Consider the following 12,127-nt stretch of genomic DNA (forward strand, 5'->3'; position numbering starts at 1 on the left):
CTAGGTGCTAGTCTATTGTTTGTGTGAGACTATATGGATGAGCAACACTAAGAGGATATTTCACCCTGTTCCTTCTCTCCTGAGCCCAGGCCTAGGGCTTAAAATGTGGCCAATGGCAGTGAACAGTACACAGCGTATAATTTGGCATATATCATTATTTATGGAAAGTAAAATCAAGTGTCATAAAAATGTATTCAGCAACTTACTGTAAGTGGTCCAGTGGAGAAAGGTCACTAATTAAAGTTATTAATAATTGAGAGGTGAGATTGTTACCCTCTTCAGGTCCCAAGGATGCTCTCAGCCCTCCAGCCCCCCTTTTAGTTCTTATTTAGGCTTTCTCATCCACGCCTCCAGTCTTGCCTTAGGATTCATCAAAGGATCTCAACCCTTGCTCACAACTGCTATCTTACTCCACTACCTGATATGTTTTTTGGGGCGGCAGATTTCCAAGGTCCATGTAGGCAACTGTCCCCCAACCTTGGATCCCTGATTAATTAATCTACTCAATCTTTGTGACACTTCTACTCAGATTGTTCTAGGTCTTGATGTCACTAGGACTGTTCCTACTTTAAAATCCTAAATCTAAAGCTCTCTGATTACCTAGGGAGAGAAAGGAGTACAGAGGCTGAAGAGGGGAGAGGTAGAGTCTGGAATGTCCCAGCGTTCAGACATCAAGTAGAGGAGAAAGAGGTAGCACAGGACAACGAGACAGAAGGAAGACCAGGAGGACATGGCATCACAGGAAAATAAATCATGATTTCTTTTGGAGACGAAGTGGGGTAAACTGTGTCAAATGCTACTGAGGGGTTGACTAAGGTCATGAGAGAAAAATGTCTGTTGGGTTTGGTAATATTAGTATTATTGGTAACATTGGTAAGTGCAGGCTAGAGCCTGGGAATGGATTCCTGAACAGTGCAAGGCTCTGAGTGAATACTCCCAGGAAGGTGCCGCTGACCAGAGGCAGAAAGGCCAACAGAAAATGAGCTGGCTTGTGCACCATTGAGAGTATGACTTTGACAAGTGGGAGTGATTAGCCAGCTAGGGAGCAGATTCTAGGAGGTTATATGAAGTCTCTAGCTAGTACTCTAAGAATACTGGAGAAAAGTAAGTAGCTTAAGGAGCCCAGGAAATCAAAAGAAGTGTCAATTGAATAGAAACAGCCAGATGGACAGACAGAACCAATCAAGATTTCAAGCAGGGACTAGAACTGGAACAACTAAGTATTTTCTTAACATATGCTGGGCATTGCTTATTAAATAAAGAGAAGCCAAAGGCTGGGTCAGAGAAGGAATTTCATGTGGAGAAAGTAATGTACATACTGAAGAAAGATTCAGAACTGCTGTGGAACTGAATGGGTCAAAATGAGAGGCTGAAAGGATATTTTTCACAAAGCAGACCAAACAGATGGGATGCTCATAATCTTTTTAGTTGACTACAGCCTTACCTGTGTTCAGACCTTCAGTGTAATGTAGGCAGATGAGAGGGGGTTAGGTAAAGCTGTTTGCCCAGGTAGACCAGGAGCGTCACACTCTCTTGTGAATTATAATGCACGCTCAAGTGATATGTTGCTTTAGACCAACTAATGAATTCTCTGAACATCAGTGAACTCATCTGTAAACTGAGGGGTATTTTACCCAGTGAGTCCTAGGAAAGAATTTATATTTCCCCTCTTTCCACTGACCTGCCTAAAGAATGATAATTATCAAACTCACCAAACTTAGAACAAAGTTTGTTTCTGATGCAGCATTTATAGATTGCAGTAGAGCTGTGCACGCAGCAGAAGGAAACTGGAAATAGCAATATCCAGAAAAATTGTGCTGCCGAGACTCCATCTTTAGCCTCATACACTATGCCTTTGTTTTAAAAGATACAGAAATCTAAGCAAGGAACAGGAACAGTTTGCTCTGGGCCAGTGACAAATCCTGTGGGCTGGGACATGCAGAGGAGTTATTATATCACTGTTAGCTCTCTTGTCTGATGTCAAGACAACTCAGAGATGGTTTTTTAACTTCTGTGATCCTTTTTTCAAAGTTGAGTGAGGGCCCACTATGTGCTGGGTATAGAAAAATAAATTTGGATGACATGGGTGCTTCCCTTGAGGAACTCAGATTCGGATGAAGGGGACAGATATATGTTAGAGTTTGAATAGCTGTAGGTGCTTTAATACGTGAGTAGCACAGTTGGTGGACATCTCTCTAACCTCCATTCCACCTGCCCTGTTCTGGGCAGTGTGGAGAATTGACCCCAACCTCAGGTGTGGGCTTTGTCAACCCTGCCCATATTTATGTTCTCTCTGAACTCTTTTTAATATTTCGAGTGTGTCATTTGTAACTCAGAAGGGATGTATAGATTGATATAGACATCAAACATTTTCAAGTACCTACCTTAAACCATGGGTAATCCAGAAGGCAGGTTATTAGCACCATTTCACAAATGGGTAAACTAAAGCTCCGAGAGTTTGAATTAAGTGTCTGCTTTAGTGTGGTTCAGGATGTCTGAGACACTTGTTTAGCATAGAACTGATGGTCTCTATACCCCGTGTTTCTGATTCAGTCTGGAATGAGGCAATAGAATTGACATTTCTGACAAGTTTCCACATGATACTAACTCTGGTAGTCTGAAGGCCACTGTTCTAGTGTTTGTTAGTATCCAGCAGAGTTGGGTTATGAGCCTAAGTCTGTCTGCCTGTAATAACTGTGCCCTTTCTACCACACCACAGTCTCTCTTGTTATGTAAGTATTGTATTATTCTTAAAGTTTCATTTGTGAAGATTAGCTTACAACAACAACAGAAAAGTTGCATGGAATGAACTCTTTATTATATTCAGGTAACAACTTTTAACACTTTGGTGAATGCTGGTCTGCGTGCATTTGCTTATGTTATCTTTTTATGCACATGTCCAACCAGGAAGTAGACCCCTAAGAATTATAATTTACACTCTGTATCCCTCCCCAGCACATCCTGGACACCTGCCAGGTTCTCAGTCAATGATTATTCATTAATCAATTGATTTAGGCAAAGGTAACATAATCTTTGAGTTGAGACTTTACAGGGCAGGGCAAAATGTTTAATGTTCATTCAAACACTATAGGAATGGAAATCATGAGTAGGGCATTGTGTTGTGGGATCATGTTATCTTTCAGGTCAACCTTGATTGTCTGAGGGGAGATAGACCAATAAAAGCTTCCTCACACCAATGAACTTGTAATTGTGAGACATGTCAGCCTGGGAGCTTCCTGTATTTGAAAAACAATGAGAGAGGAGTCTCAGCTTGGCACAGCTGTGCCATGTCCAGGGAATGTTGCTTCCTGAGTGGCCTTGCTGCTTTCCACCTGACTGTTTACTGATGAAAACAAAGGTGCAGAAACACTATGGACTGAACACACTTGGGATTGGTGTGGGATCTGTTCACTGATGTCGTTCCTAAAAATAAGCCAGTAAATCTGAAATCTCATACTTATGTATTTCTTGCTAGGTACCTAGTACTAAGCAGAATTAGTACACACATACCCCTCAACCTCATTCTCCTATTTGAAGAAGTAGATTTTTAAAAGGTTTTTCATATGTATACTCACTATACATATGAGCCATTATATTATAAAAGAAAAAAAATATTTCCTTGTTCCCAGTCTATCTCCTAATACCCAACAGACTAATTTCAAATGGCTGCCTGCCCAAATCCCAGGCGTAATTCTAGAACCAGTCCAAAATGCACATCCTCCATGAAGATTTGTTTAACTACCTGCCTTTCTTTGGTTAACTTTTCTCGATCTCATGAATCAATTCACATGCCTTCTCCTCTATGATGTCTTCTATCAGCTTCCATCTGGACTAATGACCTTCCTCTATGGAATGACATCCCATGCTCATCTTTGTATTATCACTTGTGTTGTGTAGGGATTATTCGTTTAGTATATCTGTTTCCCAGTGATTTCCAAGCAGGGGCAATATCTTAGTCATTTATATACCTAGTGCCAGCAGGGTCTATCACAGTGCCCGGCACATGATTTGTGCTCAGTGAGTACTTATTGGACCCATTTGAGATGTGGATGGGGGTTTCATCTGCACTGAACCCCTAGAATATGGATGATATCTTAACAGAGGTAAATGGCTCTCCAAGGGGGAGAATATTGGTTCTTGGAAGGTGAAAAAATTTAGACATTAAAATAGTTTGTGGTGTTCCAAAGGGCCATAGTACATAAACAGATATATAGTATATTGGTAGAATTAAATTTTCAAGAAGGAGTGTGGTTAGGGAAAAAATAAAGTCTGGAAAGGCTCCTTGGAGAATGATAATTGAAAAGAGGATTGAGAAATGCTGCCTTAGAATAGTGTTTCTGGGAAAAGGTTTAGAATATCAGCACCCCAGAATCACCTTGAGTGTTTGCTAAGATGCAGATACCAGGCTCACTCCAGATTTCCTGCTTCACTCCCTTGGAAGGGGACACGTTGGCACCCAGCAAGTGCTCAGGAAATGCTTGCCAAGTAAATATTTGCTCCCCTAGCTTTCCCTTTTCAGTACAGTCACAGGGTGTCTTTTCTGTACAGATTTCCTCTTGTCAAGTAAGATGTGCATTTCCACTGACTCTCACATTCTTTGTATTTGTTACTTAAGGAGAACTTTCACCAACCACTGGAAAATAAAACAACCCCAGTGGAACAGCATCCACAGCACAGGGTGATCCATGTCAACTTACCAGGGGCTGGTAGAATGATTAGCTGGGATAGGCCTTCCTCACTGTTGCTTCAGAATGTGCGTCATCTCAATTCTGCGATAAAGTTAAAATTCCTTCCTTTTCATCCTCAGCCACCATCCTCAGATTACTCCTTCTAGAAGTCACTGTCAGCCCTATATCCACGTGACTTTATTCCAAAGGGCCCCTAACTGGCTCAGAGAAATGGGCTTTCTGACGGCATCACAAACCTGTGCAAAACCCGAGACCCTGCTGAGGGGCGCAGCAGAGGATGTCAAGAAATGATGAGCTGTTTCTATTCTATTCTTTATCCAGTTACTAATATTCCCACCAGGACCCATCAATGCCTTGCTTTTCTAGCCTTGGATGGGCTCTTCCATCTCCTCTTCTTTTCACTGTATTGTTTTGTTTCTGCCATATCCCTTGATATATTTATTTCCTCCATTCCCATTCAGAGTCTGTTTTCTTTCGCACAATAGTCCTGAATTATTTAATAGTTATTTTATTATTTTTTTTCCTGTTCACCCCTTCCCTTACTTGTTCTGCTCTAATGTACCACTCATCCAGGCATTCCTCTTCTTCCTGAACCATAAATTGTGGGGGGAGAGGTTGTACGTGGGCACTAGGCAGGAGCCATGCGGCCCCAAGTGGGTGGACCAGGGAGGGGCATGTGTCAGTGACTTGCTTTTAGGAGGCAACAGATTTGATCATTTTTCAGGGAGGACAGCAGGCAGTCTGTAATTGGTAATGAAGATGCATATTTCCATCAATTTTTGCTAGAGTCTACAGAACTTGGGTTTACTAGGTCTGCAGTTTTCAAACTTTTCCACTGAGCTTTCCCCTTGGCAGCTCTGGGTGAAGTTAAAAGGAAAATGATTTTGTTATTAATAAAAGTTTTATTCCAACTTTCCAATGTTTTCATAGGTGTCAGTAGCTGAAAAAAAACTTTCAAAAAGAGGAAAGCTCTTTACACGTAGGTTCATACAAATATACATAACCACATACAAATTTGGGAAATTTGTAGCATTTGATAAGTTAGTTCTATGGTGACCTTCTTTTAAATCATTTTTTGTTTCCAGAAGCTTCTCCATGGAAAGTACCCATTGTCTCTTGTTCATCTTTTTCTCCAATCTGAAGAAGGAGGACCATAGGATAAAATCATAAAGTATACATGAGAGACTCCTTCCAGGAAGATTGCAATGAAGAGTCACAGGCAGTTGGCCTAAAGTCAAAAAAGAAAAAAACCTCTATAAACATTTTAGACTTCTGGCAAGTCAACATGGGAGACGCTTTTGGGATAGTGACAGGACATACTGATATTTCCTAAATCTTTGCTGTTATGTTCCCTTATCTGTGCAGTAAACTGGGAAGGCGTCAGCCACGTACATACCTTGTGATGTTCTCTGTCCTTTGCTGCTTAGACCGCTTGCTGGCCCCACTTTGTCATAAAGGTGTTATCTAGTTGGATACTTATAAAATGAGTGCTTCCAAAAAGCAAGCTTTGTGGAAAGGTATTCAGCTTACATTCTATCTGTTGCCACTTAGGTCTTCTTCACCCAACTATATAGCTCATTGATTTTGTTCATTTATTCCACGAATACATTCTCAGTTCCTATATGCAAAGCAGTGGGTAAGTTGCACTGATTGGTGCAAAGATAAAATCTGGTCTTGTGCCCCGGCTTTCGTGGTCAAGGAGAAATAATATATTCCAGTATTTCCGAAATTGTGGGTGCTTTGGAACACTGGAGCCAAGTGTTATTAATGAGCATTTGGGGGAAAATGGGCTCTGGAATAAAATAAGTGGTGGCAGCACTGGGGAAAAGTAACGTTAAAAACCATTTCTGCACAGCAGGATTTCTCAAGTCTTCCATAAGCTAATAGATAGTGGGGTGGTAGGACCAAAGGAGTAGAGTTCTTCCAGACTGGAGCCTGGGAAAGCTGCCCAGCTCAGTGTAGAAAGGGGCTAAGTGCTGCATGAGATGCGGACAAAGTGTTTGGAGTTAGTAGAGTAGAGGGTTTTTTCATTTTTTTTGGACTGGGAAAATCAAGGAATCCACAGAGGAGACTGATTGACATTAAATCCAAAAGGCTGGGTAGAATTTGGAATTGAGACTTAAGAGGACAACTTATTTTGAAGAAGGGCACTTCCAGGAAAAAATCACACAGGTAAAAACTTAACACAAGCAGGTGAAAGACTAGGTGAGGTGAACAGAAAAATAGCTTGTTAAAAAGTCAGCTGTGGTGGATACGGCTAGAAAGGTAGATTGAATTCAGGGAGGTATGATGCAAATGGGACACTTTTTTCTTTTTCTTTTCCCCAGTGGAAATGATAAGCACTTTTTTCTAGTCTAAAACAACAACAATAAACTTTCCCCAGACAGTTACCAGTACAGAGTTGGAGACCGGGCAGTGGAGAGAGAGTTAGTAGATGGCGTCCTTGAGCTAGATGCCTCCCGTCGTACTGGTTCCTGTTCTCTCTGTGAAAAAATGGGAATGACCACACCGACTGTCTGGGTTATTGTGGTCCTTCAGCGGATGTTCTGTGTGATGCGGTTAGTATAGCATCCGGTATACCTAACAAACATTAGTTATTTACTTACTAGTGTCTGCAAAGAGAGAAAGTATAAGCAAAGACTACAGGCGTTCTCAAAGATACAGAACACTGGGCGATTCTACCTGCTTTGACTAGCATCTGTTAGTTCTTTCATTTTTAGATTTCCTGTGACCCAGATTTCCATCTGTACTTTCACATTTTAAATATAGAAATTTGGTCATTTTGGCCTCATTTTCTTTGCCTCTGGGGATTTTACTTTTGGCGCTATCTGCCCTGTTCCCTCACACGCATGCATATGTGTGCACACACACGAGCTTATTGGGAATTTATTGGTATAAAAGATGCATATCACACAATTTATGAATAATAGTAGTATTAACAGTACTTTTCTTATTACAAATTCCATAAAGTCAATTAATTCTCACAGAATATTTTTACTGAAATTTTTTATCTGTAGACAACCTATGGCTGCAACTGATGAATAAGGGTATTTCCGAGATGAATATTGGTTGAAGTTTTCTTTGCATGAAAGAGAGAAATAAAAATAAAACAACGGGAATGTATGCCAGGAGTTTATTCTTTCATCAGTGCCATGCGAAACTCTATTGTTGAATCAGATAATCATTTTTGAATCCCAAAGAATATTTCCTCCAATTTTTGTGCTATTAGCTATGTAACAACTACAGAATGACGTACATAAGTTTAATACGCATTATTACTATTTTCTTCCTCACTTTAAGAAGTTTAGATATTCAACAGGACAGTCCTGTCCTTCGTGCAAAATCATGGTAGTGCATATACAAAAGGTAGAGTATCTTCCTTCTCAAACTTAAGATCCTAATTTTCAGGTCAGTCACCCAGGATGGAAGGCTAGCTATGGACCATGCGTCCAGCACTCTGCTGGATCTTCCAAAGGATTGAGAAGGAAAGTAAATAATGGTCCACCCTTTGAAATTTATTCTTGCCATACTCTGTCCTTTACTTGGTCGAATGGATTCACTAAGTTGTGGCCCTGTCATGCCAGAATTAAAGGGACTACTAGCATTCTTTTCCCAGAGCTCTCCCTTATTTGTGGACTGATCTAGTGACTTGATAATTTAAGATGATGTTAAGGCCCATGGGCACTGAATTAACTGAAGGTGGCATTTAGGTTTTCTGAAGATATTGGTACTGAATGATGTGCCAGCATCTCACCTGTGAGATGCTGTCACAGCCCTCTCTCCTGCATCTTCTTGCAGCTTCTTGCATTGAGAAGGAAGAATGACCTGCGTCAGTTTTTCCAGCTTAGACCTGCCTCCATAAGGGCCATTTTAATCTGATTCTAGAATACCTCTCAACCCTGCCTGCTTTAATCTCATCACAGCACGTCCCAGTAACAGTTTGACTCCTATTTTTGCTGCTTGGCATCAGCAGTTCTAAAATGAATGCTCTATTTTATACAGTCACTTGATGAAGCACTGGGGAGAACACTACAACTCTGGTCACCTTGTGTCGGGGTGCTCTGACAGGTCTTATGCTTCTGAAACAAATTTTATGCACGGAGACTTAATTAATTCACCAATATTACCATTTTGCTTAATGATTAACTTGTATTCCCAATTTATGTTATATCAAAATATATCCCCTCCAGAAACTGTCAATTATAACCTACCATGATCCATTCTTAGGATCTTCTCTAAAATTCTATATAATAAATGAAAAACATTTAAGTTTGAGGGCATCTTTTCTCCAATTGATGCTTTTTTTGTAAAGGTGTGAATATCACTCTTTCTGTAACTTGTTAAGTGAAGCCAAAATGCAGGACCTTTTCAAAGCTGTGCTAAAGGCATAGAAAATAAAATTGCTGTATACCAACCGCATCTTGCTGAGGTTAGAGTGAACTCTAATTACTAAAAATAAAGCTGTGAGCAGTGACTGCCAATTGCACAGGTGGGGCTGTCCAGAGCACATTTAAATTATCTAAAGATTAGTCCCCAGGTTCAAATACCTCTGTTTCCTCCCACTGCTCTTTGAAATGATGCAGCTGGATATTGGGACTTGTATTCCTGAACTGGCTGTCCTCCTGGGACATGTTTAGAAGTATATCCTCCCACCTAGACTATTGCCATTACTTCCACTGGAACCCACTGAAATCTGTATCTTTACTCTTTAGAACTTACTCACGGTTTTCAATTAAAGCTGTTTTTTCTTTTCAGTCCATTATTACAAAGGCTTTACTGCAGTGTCATTCCAGACTAAGAGTTACTATTTATGCCACAGACAGGGTGTTGGTGTCCCTCATCTCTCTGGGGTCTTTTCGTTTCCCTCCTCCCACCTTATACAAAGGCAAACGTCCTCCCTCGTTTTAAAGGTTAGTGTGGGTGGAGACATTTTGTGATCTCAAAGGCAGTGCAGTGATTTCCATGAGCATTAGTACCTGCGTTTACAGAGGACAGCGGGGACAGGTTTGCTTGCCACCACGTGCAGGCTGAGAAAATTAGGACAAGTGCATGTTTAATCATTTCCCAGATAAACAGAAATGCTGTCTTTTCCAATCGTGCCTCTGAGTACATGCTGAGTGTTAAAAATACGTATCTTTAGTTAACAAAACTGTGTTCACTGTAAGAAGTTCCATCGATCTTGCCATTTTTTCAATGCCCTTTCTGCCCTTCTTTTCTTCCCTCCCCATCCTCCCTTCCCTTTCCCTCCCTTCCCTTTTCCTCCCTTCCTTCCTCCCTCCCTCCCTCCCTCTTTTCCTTCCTTCCTTCCTTCCTTTTCTGCCTTCTTTCCCTCCTTTCTCCCTCCCTTCCTTCCTTCCTGACAAGGAGCGAGTTCCCTATTGGCAGTTCAGTAAGCTTTTAGGAGAGTGGAACCATTTGTTATCAATGCATACGCCTAAGATTGCCTCCAGGGCTCATAGATACAGGGGGTGAATACAATGAAGGACAGTTTTCAAATGTTGGAGTCAAGTATTCATTCCTCACCAGATGATTTTTCTGTGATCTATCATATGTGACCCTTTTTAGGAATAAAGCATTGGCCTCTATAAAAGTGCAAAATACAGAAGAGTACTTACCTTAAATCTCTTTCACCTCAATCTTCATAACCAAACCCCCATGATTTCTTACCTGTGTTACTGCAATAACTCCCTAACTGGTCTCCTAGATCCACTGTTACTGGCTCTATAATTCATTCTATAGCCTCTAAACTGAGTATTAATGAACACACATCAGTCCTATCATGATGTGGGTACTTAAAATAAAAGCCAACATTTTATTGTGGTTTACAAAGCTCTGCTTGATCTGGCCCCCACTTACCTCTCCCACTCCATCTCCTCACTTCACACCTCAGCTCTCCTGCTCCAGCTACACTGGCCTCCTCTCTGTATTTCTAACAAGCTCATTGAGTTCCCATGTTAGGATCTGTCCAGATGGCCTTTCCCATGCCCTAGACACCCTATTCTCTCTGATATTTACATGCCGGGATCATTTTTTTGTCATTTAGATCTCAGTTTAAATATCATCTCATCACAGAAGCTTTGCTTGACTGCCTTAAATGTCTTAGCTGTCCAGTTAGTCTTCTCAATCACCCATTTTAATTCTCTGCATAACTATGAGCATTACTTGATTTGTTCTTTTTTAAAACTTGTTTTTATTTCTTTGTTGTCCATGAACTGTTTCCTGGAATGGAACTCAGTAACATCAGGGAACTTTCCTGTCTTGCTCAATGTCATATCCTCAAGTGTTTCAAATGGTGCGTGACCCATGTGGAGACACTCGATTAATGTTCAGGAAATGAATAAGTAAATGAAGAAATGCAAATATGCCACATGCAAAGAGAAAGTTGTGCAGTGACACGTAACACGCCCCCCTTCTCTCCTTAACCAGCTTAGATTCCAGCACCCTGGTACTCTCTACCTGTGTATCCTTCACCTCCCTTGCCCCTCTTTCCTTTCCGCCAAGAGGCAAGAAAGGATTCTTCCCAGAACCTACCCCAAAGTCCTGACAACACCTTGATTTCAACTTCCAGTCTCGAGAACTGTGAAAAAAATTCCTGTTGGCTTATGCTACCCAGTCTGTGGTTCTTTGTTATGGACGTCCTAGGAAAGTAATACCGGTGCCTTTGTAATTTTGATAACTATCCCTGGGCCAGCCTCCATGGACATTTTCCACGTGCCCCTTCGCCAGCAGGCTTGGCAATGATGTGATCCTTTAACCTCATCAACAGAGCATGTTGTTAAATTTCTGGGCGATGCCCTCTTCTGATAGGTGACAAATGATACTTCAGTGCAGGTCTAATTTATATTTTCCTTTCCACGAGTGGATAAGGATCTTGTCACATAAATAAAAGTTACAAATATCTCTTTTTCTGTGAATTCTCTGTTTATATCTTTTGCCATTTTTTGTTTGTTACTGTCATTTTTGTTACATTTTAGAATTATCTAAGGATATTAGTGTTTTTGATATGTATTATAAATATCTTTTCTAGTTTATCATTTGTCTATTGAAACACTTTTTTTATTTAGAGTACTTTATTAATCTTTTGTGTGGCTTCTGGAATTGAGTCATAGATAAGGAAATTTTCTTCACTTCAGGTTTATAAAGGATCTCACCCATGTTTTCTTTTAGAACTTTTTTCTTCATCAAAGCAGTTCATTGGAAAACTGGAAAGGATAACGTTGAATCCAACTTTATCTTTTTCCATATGGTACACAGTTTATCTCAACACCATTTATTCTTGAAATGTTACCTTTATCATATAATGAATTCTCATATATATTTCGATCTATTTCTGGAAAGTCTATTCTGGTGCATTGGCTTGTCTTTCAACTCCTCTGCCAATAAAACCTGTCTTAATTTCTGAAGTTTTGTAATCTATTTTAACATGTGGGCAGGCTAGT

Source organism: Desmodus rotundus, chromosome 5, assembly GCF_022682495.2.
Source record: "Desmodus rotundus isolate HL8 chromosome 5, HLdesRot8A.1, whole genome shotgun sequence".
NCBI classification, from domain to species: Eukaryota; Metazoa; Chordata; class Mammalia; order Chiroptera; family Phyllostomidae; genus Desmodus; species Desmodus rotundus.